Here is a 6410-nt window from a genome sequence, read left to right as displayed (position 1 = left end):
CTGGAAGCATGCTAGCTCAGTCCAGAGGCCACTCTAACAATATGATAGTAGAGGCAGCTGCACAGCAGTGTTCATGAATGCTTCCCACCATTGCACCATCTACAGTATGACTGTAGTCACAGTAGCCTTCCCTGCTTAATGCTCAGGTTTATATCTCTGTGAAGATTCAGTAAGTCAGACAAACTGCTGCATTATCTGACCATAATGCTGAAAGTCAGATTTCTTGCTGTGCATCGGTCAGCTCTCTTGACCAGAAAGGAGGCATGGGCAATACTAGATAGCTTTCAGTAGTGCTCTCACACACCAAGGGTTTACTGGGGAAGTAGGTATCTATTGTCTTTCCCAAAGAGGTGTTTAGACCCTTCATTTCTGCTCAGGAGAAACAGTGTCCCAAACCAAATGAGGGTTCTGAGCAGGCACATAGTTTCCTCCAATGGTGACTTGGTCAGTGTAACTGTTGGGCATGCAGTAAACAGAATATGTCCATTTTTCATATAAGTATTCACACCATGCTTCTGTTGTGTGGTGTGAATTTCATTTTCTGTCTTAGTAAACCCTACCTTTTTAAAATTAATACAACATAATCTGTGTGTGGTCACTTGTCCTCCCCTTTGAGATCAACCGTGTTTGAGTAAAGATGTGGTTGAAAATAGTTTACCACATTCATAGTACCTAGGGACACTTCTGGCACTGAGAGCTGCAGCCATCCTACTTTACTACGCAGTTTGCTGGAGCTCACTTCTCTTCTGCTTTTCCAAGTCCCTCGAGCCTCCATGAAGCCTTTTCTTAACTACCGCTCCCACAATGGCTGCTGTTGTCATGCTCCTTAGAGGTAGAGGAGCAAGCAGGGCATTGTTTCATCTCTCTCCAGGATGTACTGAAATGTACTGCCAGTCCAGAAGTGGTATCATCTCACTGACAGGATTTTAATGAAGGTTGAGTGGAAATAATCATGCTATTTCTCAAAATGGATTTAAGCATGTTTTGAAGGAGATCTGGAATATAAGCATTAGCTTCTGCTGGGAAAGTACAAAACCAAAAAACAACAGATAATTTTGAAGTAGAGTCCAATGTACATGGCAGTAGTTGAGATCCAGCCAAGCATTAGGTGAGATATATACCCAAAGAGCAGTAGGGTCTGTGTTACAACATTACTGGAAAGACATCTGTCCTTCACAATTTACTCATCCTGGCTATGGCTTTGAAAACTGTTTCACCAGACATTTGCACTGAACTAAAGCTACAACTGCCCTTATTTCCACTAATCATAGAATCATAGAAACATTTAGTTTGGAAAAGACTTCTAAGATAGTTCCTCCTAGCTTGTCTGTACTCATGAAACCTCAAGGATCTACAAAAAGGTCCCTGTTCTCAATGGAAATCATATCTCACTCCTATCCAGCAACCTAAGGGTCAGGGACACCGTGTATGGCCATGGTGCTTTTCAGACTTTCCTGCTGTTTTTGTTTCAAGTTGTCCATGATACCTTGTTTGCCCACAAATAATGTAATAGCTTTCCACTAGTAACAGGTTTTACCTTGGTTTAGAGACATAGGTATGTGTGCTGCAACTGCTGCCATGGATGTATGAGTATCTCAGAGCACCTGAATTTAGTCACTTACTAGACACAAATCCAGGAGAGTTGATGGTAATGTTAGGATTAGATAATCCAGCACCAAACATTTGGGTGCCTGAAGTAGCCCAGCTACCTGAAGTATGGCAGGTGGATCCCACTCTAATGCAGCACCTCCTCATTAAGAGCAGTGGAACAGTATGATAGTATGTTAGATAGGCAGTGGCAGAAGAATTAATGGGGGAAAGTTGCTTTTTGAAAAAACAAATATGTAATTACTGCCAACATTTCACATTATTTTTGTTTATCGCTGTCTTCTCACTTTTATAGTGGCACAAAGGTAGTTATCCCTTCTCCTTTATTGTGGTTATCTTTCATCTTTCTCCTCTCTACTTAAAATTCACCTCTTCACATCAATAATCCCACAAATTCGATTATTTTTTTTAAGAAACAACATGACAACAAGCACTGGTAGTGTCTTATAAAGTATTTCTTATAGTGATTTCCTCTTGAGTTCACATTCCAGTTTGCCATGACACTATTATTCAAGACTGTGTGGAAATCAATATATAAAAAATGTAAACAAACAAATAAATAAAGTTGACTGTCAACTGCTTTTGATATTTCAGTTTAGGTAATCTTTTTGAAAACTACTTGTGAATGCTTTCTGGATTTCTTCCTGGAATGTTTCTCATTTCTATTTTACTGCATTCTTAAGAGCATCTTCTTTCTCACACACGGTCCCTGTCAACAGTGCCATCTCTAATTCAGCAGTTCCTGTGTCAGTGAAGAGTATTGCTTTAACACATGCTTCTATTTGTGGAGAAAAGGAGCCAGTTGCAAGCAACTGTCAATTAATGATTTTACACTTCTACTAAAATCTGCATAATTCTCTAAAGGTTAATCAGCATAAATTAATTTTCTAGTTAACAAGTGGCAGTTGTTTTTAAGAGCAGTGAATAAAAGGGTCTTTAGAACAATGTACATTAAAGCACTTAGGCATAGATTAAGCCATTCAGTATTTTATTTACATCCCTAAAAACTGTGTCTTCTTTTGGGCTTTTCTGTGTCTCCAGGGGCATAGGGCACAATAAGCACAGGAACTTTAGGTCAGGTATTCACTGTCTGATCCCATACTTCAGTATCTGGCTGTAACAGTGCTCAGTGCTTCTTACATAATTCAGTTACTTGTCAGTAAGTGACTTACTTCAGGACTTTTTTTTTGCTTGGTTATTTGGTTGGTTTTGTCTTGATGTTTTCTGCTGCCCATTGCTATACATCAGAGTATAGTACACCCGAAGTGCCCCATATGCACATGCAGCCCAATATACACTCTTTTCTGAGCATTTAAATGAGACAGTGCATGATGGTAGCAGAATTAGGACTTCACTGATAAGATCTCAAGTTTTAATCTGGTCTTACTTCAAGTCTTTCTACTTCTGAAAGCTGATTCCACTCAGCACAACTTAAATGTCTATGTGGTTATGTGAGCTGAGATACAACCTAGATCTGATGCTAAACATATTGTTCCCTTTTGTGCTGCTGGCTACAGAAGCATTGTATCTTAACCAGTCTAGGTACAGAACTTTATCTTCATCTTTGAACAGGTACTTGGTCTTGGATAACCATGTGTTAGGGTTGGTTCAGATAACACTGACTTTGGAGGTGTTGCAAGCAGCTACCGTCATTACCTTTGCCCAGCTTTCAGTCAAATATTGGTTGGATAAAAGATTTCCTATGGAAGAAAATGCTATTATGTTGTTCTTGACCAGATTTTTGATAAGACTGCTATAAAGCTTTGGGAAAACTGTTATTCTAGAAAATAAAACTGCAGATTGTCCATCACTGATTTCATATAAAAAAGAAGATCACTTCTGTGTTCAATTTCATACTACTGAGTAGGGAGCAACTAACAGGAGAACATTGGGCACTTATGAGTAAGATGGCATCAGCTATTTTAGCATGAAAAAAAAAGGAAAAAAAAAACAAAACAACTTTACTATAATACATAGCAATGCAGAAAGCTTTACAGTTAAAACTTTGAAATCGTAAGTATTTAGGCCTGGATAGTTCTCATAAAATTCCCCACACTAATTTCATCACAAACACATCTACTCTTTCATAACTTTACATTAAATCACGTACAAAGACCATCAAATAGAAGTGAAGAGTCTTCTGGCAAAAAAAATCCTCAAAATGTTTACCTAGTCATAACTAATAGCTTTTGATTGTTTCTTAGTAAGCTTGGAACCCATTATAGAAAGTGCAATTAAGAGTCTTGACATTTACTGTTCGTTCCAGTTCAAATTTACTAATGGGTACAATTCCGTTCCTTTTTGCATGACACAATGCCACAAATTCAGTTCAGAGTAATGCAGACTTCCAGGGGTGAGCTGGGAATAATTACACAGAAGGTCAAAAGCCTCTTGCTCTGCAGTAAGTACCATTTCTGACAGGCTTGCTAGTTTGTTTAAATAGAATGTTATAATCAAGCAGATATTGGAAACGATCTCAAGGAGATTACTTTCAAACAATACAGAGCCTCCCTTATAAAGAAAGATACACCTCATTTTCAGTTATGCAGAGGATTACCAATAAAGAAGGACCTTTTAATACTAAAGAGCAACTAGTGTTCTGCATATTGTGAGCTGCAATTCCTTATTCAAAGTAGGCTTTTATTGTCAAACTTGAAACTAAAAGTAGGCCGAAAATCTGGCCCTCTACAAAGAGACTGCGTAACTATCTTTAAAGTGACTTCCCTGTGTGAAAGAAGTGATACTTTTGGGAATGAAATTGGATACTGAAGTATTAGAAATTCAAATACTCCTCTGGTCATTTTGTAGAGAAAGACTGGAGGAGGAAGAATGGAATAGATGCTGACTACAGCATGCTGTCTACATTAACCAAATGTGTGGAGGTGTGGGAACATACATATAAACCTTTCTCCAGAGTTTGTTGTTTTATTAAGATGAAGGAAATTTTAAAAAGTTGTTCTTTCTCTCCATATAACAATTCTTGCTATTCAGTGCTAGTCCTGAGGAGACATGTTTGTCACCATTTCCAATGTTAAGTTATTATAAGCAAATTACACAACTAATTTGCATTTGAGAATGAAGACCTGCAAACTCTGCTCCACAGTGTTACAGAAGCTCTTTGGGTTCTCTAGGGAAACCCTCAGAGTTGCCTAGACTTGCTGTGGGATATGGCTGAACTGAAAGAGGCACAGTAGCAGGCAACAGGCAGACACTACTGAATCCAGAGTATCAGCAGTATTTCTCAACATGAAGAGTGTCCTTACGCTGCCTTTTATTTGTTTTTGTTTATTCCAAGAATTTGTTTATTCCAAGAATCTGAGGTACTCAGAAATTTTCAAATAAAAAGGAATGCCATCCCCTGATCTGAGAAACAAATGCCTTGTGAACGACTGAAGTACTTCAGCTTTGAAAGAAGAACAAGTACAAACTGCCAGTTTGCTGCACAACTGCCAAGAACTCCACATTTGCCATTAGTTATTCTTATCAGAGAGGGAAGTTGGCTGCAGGCCTAAGCAAAGAGGTGGGCCTTCAGTCCCTCACTGAACATGGGAAAGCCCAGGTTTAGATGTGTCTCAAAGAGAAAGAAGACGTAGCAATTACCTGTCCTCCACAACACCACACCCAGATTTCCCTCTACCCGTCTCCAAGGCTCACTGAAAGAGTGTTGATAGCAGAGGACAGTCTTGATCAGCTGGTCTCTGGCTCATGTGGTGATCATCACCTTGTAAGTCCATTCGCATATCAAGTTTCAGACTTTCTCATCACCCTGTTTTACTCAACAGACTTGCAGTTCCCTTGACTCATGGCCCTAAACAGAGTGTACAGCCCTTCTAGTCCATATAGGACTAGGAAGAGATCTATATGGAGACAAAGCAGCCCATCTGCTCAGTGATCATGAGATCATAGCTGTTCTGCTGCAATAATCTCTCTGTGCAGCATGTGTCATGACTCTGAACCGTTTGGCCTGTATATCAACAGGTTTGATCTTGCCTCTGGATGATTCCTGAATAGACTACTGAACAGCTCTCCAAAGCACCTCCACCTTTTACATGGACTCCACCCTCTTTATTCACAGTGGGTTATGAGGAAGTTGCTGCCTTTTTTGTTTGTTGCTTCAACTGACCTACTATAGACCGCAACTGTATTTTATGCACTACATAAATTGTGAGGCTTCTTGCAAATCTCATAACAGAAGAGTGCTTTAGGCTTGAATGCATTATCTTTGAAACATGGGAAAGGGAGTAGATTGGATTTAAAATGTGCACACAAATAAGATGACTCAGTTGGATTTAGCCATGTTGATGGATGGTCCTTCAGAAATTGTACTTCCAACTGCAGTAATCATCCACTTACATTTCTGACCACATCTGAACCAAATCCAAATAACAGGCTCATGACAGTTTTGGATCCAAGACAGTCTTAACAATGGGTTGATTGACACAAGCCAGATTTTTGGGGAAGGTTATTTGTAAGCACATTTTTCACGCAGTAGGTCAAATGAGTAATAAGTCACGCTCAGCACTAGCCTGCAAATTTAAATAAAAGTGCCATGCTTTTTTTTCTTTGGCCAAGGGATGCTGTTGATGCATCTGTAGCTACAATCCCATCTCCCGTCCACCTGGCCTCCTGATGTGCAACCTGCCAGAAGTCTGTCCAGGTATGCTTGGCCCAACCTCCCTCCACTCTGACCCCCTGATGATATATTTATAGCATAATAACCTGCTGGACATATCTGAACTCATAAAGCACTAAAATTCTCTGAAGGAAAGTCTCCACTTGCTCAAGCATTTGTTTGATGGCCT

This window comes from Meleagris gallopavo, chromosome 1 (assembly GCF_000146605.3).
Source record: "Meleagris gallopavo isolate NT-WF06-2002-E0010 breed Aviagen turkey brand Nicholas breeding stock chromosome 1, Turkey_5.1, whole genome shotgun sequence".
Lineage (NCBI taxonomy): Eukaryota > Metazoa > Chordata > Aves > Galliformes > Phasianidae > Meleagris > Meleagris gallopavo.
The sequence above is the reverse complement of the archived record's forward strand: the minus strand, read 5'-3'. Positions refer to the sequence as shown.